Raw genomic sequence first — 12,233 nt, 5'->3', positions numbered from 1 at the left:
ATCAGTACTTTATACATGGAGGGCTTACTAACTAACATGTTAACGTTAGATGGAAATGCAGAAGCACTATCATGGCAGACACGGGAAAGGAATTACAGGACATACATGGGGCACGGGTGCATGGATAGGGTGCGAGTGGGGGACACATTGACTACCTAAAAATTTCTATTTCCTCATTCCCTCCTTGGCCCCTACTTCACCCTTCAGGATATGTCTATTTTCATGAGACCGTCTATCTGTTCATATAACATCATTTGCTCGTCTTTTCTTATTCGAGCACGGGAACGTGAACGTGGTCGGGGAATACAAGCTGTGGCACACAAGCCGCAAATCGCTGGCCCACATTGCAAACAGAGACAGCAACTGAATACTATGAGCAGTACTATCCCTAGGAAGGATAACACTTTCCATCCTCAGGCGGATATCACACTCCAGAGCCAACCGGACCATGTCCAGGTGCCTGGATTCTGGTGTATCTGGTGAGCTATTTTATGAAGCCTTGTTATTGCTTTATACACTGATGGCGCATTATTAGGAATAAACACGCAACAACTGGATCCGATCACCCTACAAGCCCCGCCCCTATCGGCCAGGATGACGTCAAGGACAAGTCGGTTTTGAAGAACAACAAGTCTCATAGCAGACTGCTCTTCGGTCAGGTTACCTAGAGCAGAAGTAGTCTCATTCGCTACTGCTTCCAAAGTTCTGGTTAATCTACGTATTAATTTACTATTTTGAATGGGGCCTATGAAGAAAAAGAATCCTTTATTGAAATCGGTATATTGCTCCAATGTTGTTTCAGTCTGATCGACAATCGGGGACTCGATCTCCCTTCTATGTCTTATATGTACGAGATGTGAATTTCGATGATAATCAGATGGGGCCAGAAAAACGGGTGGTAATAGGAACGCAATATAACACGTTCCATCCCAATCCAGGGGCAGATGTACATAATCATCTGAGGATATTCTTACTGGCAAAGCGCGGAGATACCCCTCCGGGGGTCTATTCAGGCGCTATAGAAGAATATAAAATAAATAAATAAAATAAGCTGTCTGATCACAAATAAAATAGGAATGACGAGAAGCTTTGAAAGTAGACTTTCCTTTATCACTGAATTCGACCACAGTATTACAATCACTGTGTCCTAGATGTACTGAACCATTCTTTTTAACGCATAATTCACCTTTCACGGGTAAAACTGTTATAAACGGCAAATCCGAATTAGTCTCGGACTGAACGTTCAGAATCATGAGGCTAAGCATAAAATTTCCTAATCCATACACTTCATTTTCTAGATCGGTCCCTGTCCTTTGGGGAAGACCGATCTTGTCTGGGAAACATGCTTTATTCATAACTGTATTCAGGTTCCCCCATATCCAAGTGCCTTGGGAAACTTCGGACTTACTGTCTAAGGAGGACATTAAAGTAAACCATGCTCCGCACGAACCATTATGTGTAAACGGATAAGGAAAGAGGGGCAGAGCTCCCTTGTATTTCTGGTAAGGTGGGAGTCGGCCACATACCCAACAATTTGTGGCATTGCTGGTCTGGTGAGTATGGTGTAACATACGAATGAAAGTATTGTTGCGCATTGCTAATCGATAGGATAGTTCGTGAGGGGGCAGGTCACTGAAAGTGTGCTCCATGGTGTCATTGAAAGAAGAATGTACATGTGAACCAAGAGGAGGAAAGAAGACATGTAACGTCCAGCTTATACATATAATCGTAATACTCAGAAAAAACATAAAAATCAAAGTGATAATACATCGGCTGTGGATGCTTTTGCAGTATTTGTTTCTCTTCTCATTTCGCCTATCTCTCTGGCTATTTGGGTCTATCTCATACATGTCAGAAACCTGTCTAACCACTTCACCCGAGGGGGACTTAAACAATTAAACGCTGTCTGACTTACTAGACCTCAACTTTGTTTTATACTCCTGGTGCAGAGTTTTCTCTAACAGGGGGGGTTTAGTGTCGGTATCAGAAAAGGGGCAGTCCTTGGGAAATGTCTCTGGACACAGTCCATGAAATCGCTTGATGTGGCTGGAGTGTAGCCACCCTTTTCGTCCTTCAACCTTTACTGCGGTCCTCGTGGTCATCAACACCAGTTTAGGTTCCTTCCACCTGGGCACCAGAGGGCTTGAGCGATCAAAATTGCGGATGCAGACCAGGTCTCCTGGAACGATTTCATGCGGTTTCACTTGGGTGTTGTCCGGAAAGGCAGCCGCGACCTGTGAACGACAAGACAGTAGTGCAGACATCAAGGAAGCCAGGTAATCTGTCAGCATATTACTATCAACATCTGTAATTTTACGCGGCATAGGCGTACCCCACATGTTAGGGGGTCTGCCGAAGACTACTTCATAAGGGGATAGTCCGGTTCTGGAATGGGCTACCATACGCATGTAAAAGAGGGCAACCGGCAGGGCTACCATCCAATCTACACCTTTTTCTGCACAGACCTTCGCTAACCGTGTTTTCAGAGTCTGATTATGTCTCTCAACGAGACTAGCTGCTTCGGGGTGTCGTACGCAGTGGAATTTCCACCTGTATCCTAACAGGAGTGATACCTGTTTCATCAGTTCGGACGAGAATGGCTGTCCATTATCTGAGTACACGACACGGGGCAAGCCGTACCGCGGGAAAAATTCACGGACCAACTGTTTGGCAGTGGTTACAGCAGTGTAATCTGGGACTGGGTACGCTTCTGTCCATCTGGAAAGGGCACATACAACTACGAGGACATACTTAAATCCTCGGCATCTGTCCATCTGGATATAATCCATCTGGAGGACTTCAAAAGGATGGTCAGGAGGATGAAATCCACCTTGTTCCACGGGAATGCCTTTGCCTGGATTGAACTGACAACAGATCATACAGGTACGTACTTTCTGTTTCGCTGCTGCACGTAAATGCTTGTTGAACCAAATATTCTGTATGCTGTCTAACATGGCTTTTTCACCTAAGTGTGCTGGACTATGTGCTGTATTAATGATGACTTGAACCATAGAGTCGGGGAGAAACCATGTGGCTTTTCCCTTCGTCATCCATCCCTGATCTGATTGGACCCCTCCTTGTTCTGTCCATTTCTTTATTTCGTCTGGAGTGGCATGTGACTGTATGTCGAGTACATCTTGTGTGGGATCCCTGACTGTCATGCAATATGTCAGTGGAGTTACTTCAGTCTTCGTCGTGTCAGTCGATATGTCTGTTTGAGTCTGAGCTGTAAGCTTGGCTGTTCGATCTGCCAGGTCGTTACCCTGGGAAATAGTGTCAGTGACTTTAGTATGTGCTTTGCACTTCATGATGGCTATGGCAGTAGGCAAATGTATTGCTTCTAACAGAGCTTGAATGAGGGGACCATGTTGTATCCTGGCTCCGTGGGAGGTCAGAAAACCTCTCTCTTGCCAGAGAACGCCGAAGTCGTGAACGACTCCGAATGCGTACTGTGAATCCGTGTATATGTTTACTTTCATGTTCTTGGCTCGTATGCAGGCTTGGGTCAGAGCGATGAGCTCTGCTGCTTGAGCAGACAGTGTGTCAATACGATGTGTTTCTATGACTTCAGTTTCAGTGGTCACTGCATATGCGGCCACTAACTCTCCTGTACTTGTTCTCATACATGAACCATCCACATAAAGTGTCAGGTCTGGGTCAGGTAATGCAATGTCTGTCAAGTCTTGTCTTGGCTTGGTTACTTTATTAATGACGTCCACACAGTCATGTGGCGGAGGATCTGTTGTGATTGAGGGTAACAGTGTAGCAGGGTTCAGTATGTTGCAACGTCTGATCTCTATGTGTGGTTGGAACGGTGTCAGTTCATATCCTGTCAGTCGTGCTATGGTCAAGTGCTGAGTCTGTGTCCTGTTTAGGAGAACTTCCACGGAGTGTGGAACCTGTACTGTCAGGGGATGTCCTAACACTATGGAATCGCTTTGTCTGATAGCTAGAGCTGTTGCTGCAACTGATTTCAGGCACGCAGGCAGAGCCTGGGCTACTGGATCCAATGTACTAGAAAAATAAGCACAAGGCTTGTGTTTTCCTGCTTGATCTTGTGTGAGAACAGATAATGCTGTGCCATCGCGTTCAGTGACAAAAAGTGTAAAAGGTTTGCTGTAACATGGTGTCGCTAAAACAGGTGCTTGACATAAAGCTTTCCTCAATTCATCAAAAGCCTGTGTATGTTCCTGAGTCCAAGGGAGGACAGTCGAAATCGCTGCCTCCTGTGTTGTCAACTGTATGAGTGGTTTGGCTAGATATGCATACTGAGGAATCCATTGTCGGCAGGAAGAAGTGAGGCCAATGAAGGCCCGTACTTCCTTTTGAGTCTTGGGTTGTGAAAGATGTGCAATTAACTGAATGCGGTCTGGCGTTAACTGTCTAACCCTCTTGGACAGCAAGTGTCCAAGGTAAACCACTTGCTGGGCACAGAATTGCAGCTTAGAAGGGGACACCTTGTGCCCCTTTTCGGCCAGGAAAAATAAGACTGTCAGTGATGCACGTTCGCAGTCACGTTCTGTCCGCGCTGTAATCAATAGATCGTCAACATACTGGAGCAGGGCAGTGTCAGTAGGCATGTGAATACAGTCTAGTTGTCGTTTCAGTGCTTGGCTGTAAATACTAGGGCTTTCTGTGAACCCTTGAGGAGCACGTGCAAATTTGAAGCTTCTGCCATTTAAACAGAATCCGAAGAGATATTGGCTTTCTGGATGAATGGGGACACTGAAGAAGGCGTTCTTGAGATCGATTACAGTAAAGAACGCTGCTTCGGAATCAATGGCAGTCAATAGGGAAGAAATGTCTGGGACCACTGGGTACTGGGGTATTATGCATTTGTTTAATTCTCGAAGGTCGATCACCAGTCTGTAGACCGGTGGTGCATTCGGGTCAGTTTGTTTAAGAATCGGAATGATTGGAGAATTACATACATTGGAGTCAGTTTCTACAACCACTCCTTGAGCAATGAGTTCGTCAATAATTTTCAGTAAGGCCACTACAGCCTCGGGTGGTAACTTGTATTGCCAGATTCGGGGCAGTACAACTCCTTGTTTGAGAGTGACACGATATGGTGTAATATGCATACAACCAACATCAGTCGGACCTTGCGCCCATAAATGCTGTGGTACATTCTGCAATCTTGGATCAAAATCTCTTAAAACATAATGTCCTTTAAAATCATGCAAAAACAATCTCACTCCTTCCGGAGAACAACAAATCACTGCTCCTAGCGCTTTCAATGTTTTTATACCAAGCAAGTTTTCAGGACATGATTTCGTAAGCAACAAGTCAGTAGTACGAGACAATGGACCAACTTCTAGGGAAACTGGCTTTGATACTTCGTTAACAATAGGCTTTCCTGAAAATCCCAGGGAAACATTCTGTGAGTCTGAGAGGGGTGCCCCTGGAACCTCGTCACGACTGATGGTAGTTCTGCTCGCCCCTGTGTCAATCAAAAATATTCTGTCTTTCCCTAACACCTGACTATGTACATAGGGACCCTCTTGATCTACAGGAACCTCGATAAGGGGCAAGCCAACCTCCCTCTCTAGGCTGTTTCATGAATACTGTTGATAATCGGGGTAATCTGACTGAGCATACTGGTACATTTGCTGCGTGACATGTTGTGTGGCAGCAATGGGTTGGGGTTGGGGTACAGCTACTGTCTGTTTTGTGTTCTGAAGAGGTTGCGTGTTCTGCGGGATATTTTGTGGAACATGTTCTTGTCTAGGTGGACGCGGTCTTTCTTTCGTCTTGCCTGTAGCGATATTGTGTCTTAGAACGGCACATTCGTTTATATAGTGACCTGGCTGCTTACAATAATTGCAGGTCCCTTTAACAGGAGCTGCAGAATGACCGGACGGTGTCGTACCCCTCTTTTGACCATCTGCTGGAACAGACTGAGCAACTAGTACTTTCATTTTCGTGTCTTTTATACGTCTCTGTTCATGTTCGTGTTCTTCTCTAATTCGGTTTTGATGGTACTGTAACATTTGTAACATTTGGGAAGGGGTATTAGCTTGCCATGTACTCTCAACTTTCAGTACTCTATTTTTAACTTGTGGTAAGGAATTCTCTACTAATTTGGTCACAAAAAGATGTGGGTATGATTCACTACTCGTCTTCAGGCCGCTATTAATGATAAAACATTTCTCAAATCTGGAATAAAAATCACTAGTGTCTTCGTCTTGTTTCTGTTTGCAGGCTGAGATAGCATCCCAGTCTTCCTTTTTAGTAGCTAGTAATCTTGGCAAAACCTGTACTAATAACTCGGGTAATGCTTTGGCTTTTTCTTCAAGACCAGTACCAGGAATTCGTGTATTGTCTTCGTTTTCTAATTCTGCCCAGTCAATCTTTTTCTCTCCCACCTCCCACTCTTTTTCTTTAAGTTTTTCGTAAATACCTGCAGGCAATAGTACCTTTAACATTTTAATGATATCGGGATACGTATACTCCCCCATTCGGAGCATATCCTTTAATTCTCGGTGAAACCCTGCTGGATCTTTATCGTGACAGGGCACTAATTTTTTCATTTCCAAAAGTTCTATTTTCGTTAAGGGGGTGTAAATAAATACTCGTTCAAGCTCACCACCTGTTGTCCGAACGAGATGAACTTCTCGTAAGGGATTCTGTCTGTCTATGTAAAAAGTCTTCCTTACTGGGGGTGGAACAGGAACGAAATGTGGAGTCAGGAAAGTCCTGTATTTGTGTCGCTGTTCTAGTATGACATTATTTAAATCGGTACCTAGGCCTCTCCATCTGCCTAGTAGTAACTCTTCCAATATATTGTATAGGGGACCTGGATCAGAATGCTGACTTTCATACAATGTAATGAGATGTTGAATCATGTACATACCAGCTAACCGCTGTTCGTCTGGGGAAAGATTCAAAAATGTTTGTGCTACTATGTCATCTTTATATACGCTAGTATTACCGGCCCATTGTACTGCTGATCGGGCTAATTCCTGTTCATGCATGGTACTAAGTTCACTGTAACCTATTCGCTGCTTCAGTACTTTATCAGTGGCTTGGAATAAATGTTCAAGAGAACATTGTTCTGGTATGGGAGAAAGAAAACGTTTCTTGTATTCTGGGTGTATGGGTTTGTCAAAAGGTCTTGCCCTACCTACGTACGCTATTCTAGTTGGGTTCTCAGTTTCTATATCATCGTCTTCTGAGATTTCATCATCCGCTTTCTCGGCTTCTCTCGCTGCTTTCTCCCTAGCGTGTATGTCTAGAATTTCTTTACGAATCTTTCTATACATGGATTCTATACAACCTTGTTTACTACGTTTTCCATTAGCTATGTTGTCACTCCATTTTATCAGGACTTTCATCTCTTCTTTGTCTTTACCTGGCTGGTCTTGTTCCCTAATCAAACAATTTATCAAAAACTGTAAGATCATACCTTGAGTCTCCACCTTTCTGTGTGCCATGGCCTCGTGAATACTTTCTGGTCTCTCCCCTGTTCTAATAAAGTGATATATGTTGTCTAGATGTTCATTCATGTCTGGTAAAATAGTCAAATAGTTTGTAACACGTCGTATACGTATTGAATATAATATCATCTGGTCTTCGCCTGGTACTGGATCATATCTGCAATCTGTAAGGTACTGTTTAAGGGCTACATATGTAGTTACTTTTGGTGTGCGTTGTAATGCTGCTTCTCTTAATGTTGTTCATTTTACTTGAGGCGGGGTGACAGGGAGACCTCCTACTGCTCCCCCTGAAGCGGGATCGTCAACTATTACTGGCTGTGCTGTCACTGGCGATAATGTAGCTGGTAAAGTAGGTGTAAGAGGGGTAGGTAATGCAGGTGGGCCCTGGGTTACAGGTGCATTAAAAGGATTGCTAGGACCAGTGGCAGGAGAGACAGAGACAGTGGGGGGAGTCGTGTCTTGAACAGGGTTGTGGGGATGAACATTTGGAGGAGGATTTGTATTTGCATATTCTGGGACAGTGTCATCTAAGTAAGAAGAAAGGAAAATATCCGCTGCGGTCTGTTTATGACGGAGTTTAGTTGGAACCAGTGGTGGCGGTAAATTACTGGGTACTTCCGGGGTCGCCTTAGGTAGGCCCTCGGCGAGAAGGGGGTACATGCCTTTCATAAGGGCATTTCTTTGTCGGTCTAATTGTTCTGCTTTAACTCGTTCACCTTCTTCTAGTAGTTCTTTTTCTTGGGCTTTTTCTAATGATTTCCTACTTTTCTCTGCTTTCCTAATTTCTTTCTCTGTTCTTCTATGCGCTTCTTTACGCCACAATTCTATGGCATCTTTCTGGGATTGTCTGCCTTTCTTTTTCCACAATGCTTCTTCTACTCTCATGATGCACTCAGCATCCCATTTCCCTGAGACAGGCCATCTATATTTCTCTTCCAGATCCTTGGTATAGTCAACCCATAAGTCTAAGTACAGTATGGCATCTAAGCCATGTTTATGGTACATAAAATGTCCGGGAGTGTCCCTAGGCGGGACGGGAACTGCTTCTTCGAGTATCCCTTTCCTGGTTCCTATCTGACGTAATTTCGAAAACAACGGCATATCTGAACTTATTAGAGCGTGAACACAATAAACACAATAATGAATAGCAAACAGTCATTCATACCACGACATTAAACACATTAAAACATTTCAGACTGATACTACCTGGTACATAGAAAAACATAAATTCTGAAAATCTCGAGAAACAATACTAGAATACTGAATCACTAGATGCACTGCTAAAACAGTACAGACATACCGGTCCCATAAAGAGACACGTCATACCGTATCCACCTAAGTGAACACGTCTGGACCGTGTCTGTGTACCCAGACCGTCTTGACCGGGCACAAATTAATGAACCCGTCTAGATGCGTTCCCAACAACGGTACTCACCGGGAAGCAAAACTGAAGGCCTCGGAAACTCGACACTGGACTGGACTGGACTGCTACGGCGTCTGGCTGCTACTACGCATGCGCTTCGGAACAGGTGGGCCTCCAGATACCTCGGACCTTGCTCTCTCGGCTTGGGCTCTGGTCGGGACTCTCCGCATTCCTCACCGCCTCGTCTGGATGCCGGACCGCAGTCTCCGTCTCCTCCGTGGGCCTGAGGGAGATAGCAGGAAAACCCGCAGGTGTGCACAGGAGTCCGTCACGGCTGTAGAAGGGGTCAGGGGCCTGCGTTACATCGCCGGCGCATGGGGAAAGGGAGGGGTCCCTGTTCGGGCGCCAGATTTATGTGGTAAATAAAATTACCGGGACTATTTTTCCATACATTAAATGACAATAAAAATAGCTCATAAAATGAGAGGCAGAGTCCATGATATCTGAGTCATACGGGCTTTAATTAAGTGTCTCGAGACGCTGGACATCGAGTTCCATCACCACTAAGGTTCAGGAAGGGACATTCAAACTTTATTAACATCACACATTATATATAGTAAAACAGTATAATTGAAATGAATACAGTAGGCGTAACAAGTGACATGAGAGAGATAAGAACACATGGGCGTAAAAGAGGGCGTATACAGGGGCGTACACGGAGGTGTGTACTGGAAACGTCACAGAAGTGTCATAAGTGGGTGGATGCACAGAGAGATTCTGCAGGGTCAGCAGAAACCTTTACCCTGGGTGCGTGCGCAACTGAGCATGATGTGGTGTAGACGTGTAACTGGGGAGAGCTGGGGGGCTTGACTTTAGCACTAGTGGAGGAGACTGGTGTCTGGGATGTCAGAACGACCTGCACCTATAGCATATCTGGCATCTTGTGTTTGGAGGATGTATTATCTGAAGTAAAAGGTCTCTCGGGCAGAGGCCATTCAATACTGAATGCTAGTGCGTGCATACGTGTCTTGGTGCAATGCGCGGGGGCAATGGGCCTACCATGGTAACGGGTTCGGTAAATCACTTGCAAGGAGACAGGAAGGCCGGGCCCCTTGCTCTGCAGCCGGGAATATGTTTACTTATTTCACTAGACTGGAATGTGTTTTCGCGGAGGCTGAACAGATAACAGTAGGCATAATACCGTCTTGGCAGGCAGGCCAGGCCGAGCCGGGCACCGCTCGCCTGGGCAGGAAGTAAGGTAGAGGTCAGGGATGCATACCTAAACTGCAGCTTTCAGAGACAGAAGAGACTCGGAGCCTCAATTAAGGGCCTGGCTCGACTGAGCCAGAAAAACGTGTGCTTTGCGATATTTAAAAGTGTACCATGTAAATGCATTGGAAACATAGGGCCTAATGCAGAATCAGTACTTTATACATGGAGGGCTTACTAACTAACATGTTAACGTAAGACGGAAATGCAGAAGCACTATCATGGCAGACACGGGAAAGGAATTACAGGACATACATGGGGCACGGGTGCATGGATAGCGTGCGAGTGGGGGACACATTTCTATTTCCTCAATACACTTACAGGCATACATACACATTGTACACCAGCAACACACAAACAAACAATTGGGGTTTTTCACCTCCTCTCACTGCATACTTACACTCATGTGCAAATTGTGTGGATAACCTGTCTCAAATCCAAGCCGTCTTCATCATCACCACTGTCATCATGTCCCAGTCCTGGATCCTCCCTCACTGTTTGCTTCTGGTCTCTTTCGTCCTGTATGAGAGGTATTCCCTTCCATATTGCCAGGCTGTGGCGGATGCAGCAAGCTGTGTTGATCTGGCACACCTTTAATGGCGCGTATTGGAGGGCTCCTTCTGTGAGATCCGGACAACAGATTCTGGTCTTCAGTACCCAAAAGTCTGCTCCACGACTCTCTGGGTCCTACCATGAGCCTCATTATACTGCACTTCTGCAGGGGTGATGGGGTTATGGAGTGGTGTCAGTAACCAAGGCTAGTTGGGGTATTAAGAGTCTCCTACATTTAACACAGAAAAATAATTCAGTTGTCTAATACCAGAGCACTATCTGACATACAATCAATACACACTACAACATACACTTACAACATCACCTGTCAAGAAGCCAAGCCCGGTCACGTTGCAGCTGAGACATCAAATCGGGGATGACACTGTTTCTCAGGTATATGCACCATGTGCTGAGCCAGGAAAACTTGCGCAGACATGGGGAATTGACCTGTCAGCCATGCCATACCACCTGAGATGTGAAATAGGCAGCACTTTGGTGTAAGTTTACAAAATGATATGGTAAACGAGCAATGATTGCTGTTTAAAGTGTGCATTGTGTCTAAAAAAGGGAGGAACATTTAGACTTGGTCTCTATAAGTGGGTCTTCAGCAGTCTAGACAGGATTGGTACACAGTGTTGACTGGACCCTTAAAGAATAGAGGTTCATTACTAATAGTCTGCATGCACAATGCACCCAGATGGCCCAGTGGCATAGTGTTCCACCAGAAGCATTGTGGAGATGCAGTCATCAGAATTGATAGTGTGTTGACCAATGTTCACATCTGAAACTGATGAGCTTTCTCCAGTAAAGGACCAATATTACAAGACAAATTATAACAATCAATGTAATCTGTGTGATATGACTAATACAATGACTTTGCTAGCTTCATGTATGACCCGCAAACTCAGAGCCAATGCTTCTCAATTTGATGACTAGGGAGCGCAGAATTGGTAACATTTCTCAAATCATTTATGTTAATCCTGTTTCCATTGTGAGGTCTAAACTCCCTTGCATGAGATGTGACAGGTATGTCATGACACAAGACTGTAAGGAGCAAAAGATGATACGTCACCTGCTACATAGGGAAGTAGTTGACATTGTGGTTGTGGAAATTGGAATTTTATACAGCCAATGTTGTAGATAACATCATGTGTGAGGGAGCAATGGTTAAGTGGCATACTGACAGGTGCCATGTATGAAACTATACCAAAATGTTATGGCACAAGTCCAAATTATGTTTTTGGGTATTGATCTGTAGAGATTTGTAATGATACCTGCGTGTCCAGTACATACGGATGACTTATGTGAATCTTTTTCACAGCATCGGAATCATGCTATGGAAACATGTTCGAACTGGGATCAGAATGATGCTTGGGCCCTTTTAATTGACACACATTCCATGATAATCCCTTTCATTGTAGCCTCTGTGCTTTTACCTGGCAAGGGAGGTTTAAAAGAGCACATTCTGCTGATCAAGGGGGTGGGAGGGAGGTTAGAATGGCCAACTGAAACTTGCCTCCCTGCAAAACCCCTATATACAACGCAACCATGACCTGAAAATGATGAGCGGGTGGAGGAGATGACACAGCTCTGGCAAGGCACGGGTCAAG

Source organism: Lissotriton vulgaris, chromosome 6 (assembly GCF_964263255.1).
Source record: "Lissotriton vulgaris chromosome 6, aLisVul1.2, whole genome shotgun sequence".
Classification (NCBI taxonomy): Eukaryota; Metazoa; Chordata; class Amphibia; order Caudata; family Salamandridae; genus Lissotriton; species Lissotriton vulgaris.
The sequence above is the reverse complement of the archived record's forward strand: the minus strand, read 5'-3'. Positions refer to the sequence as shown.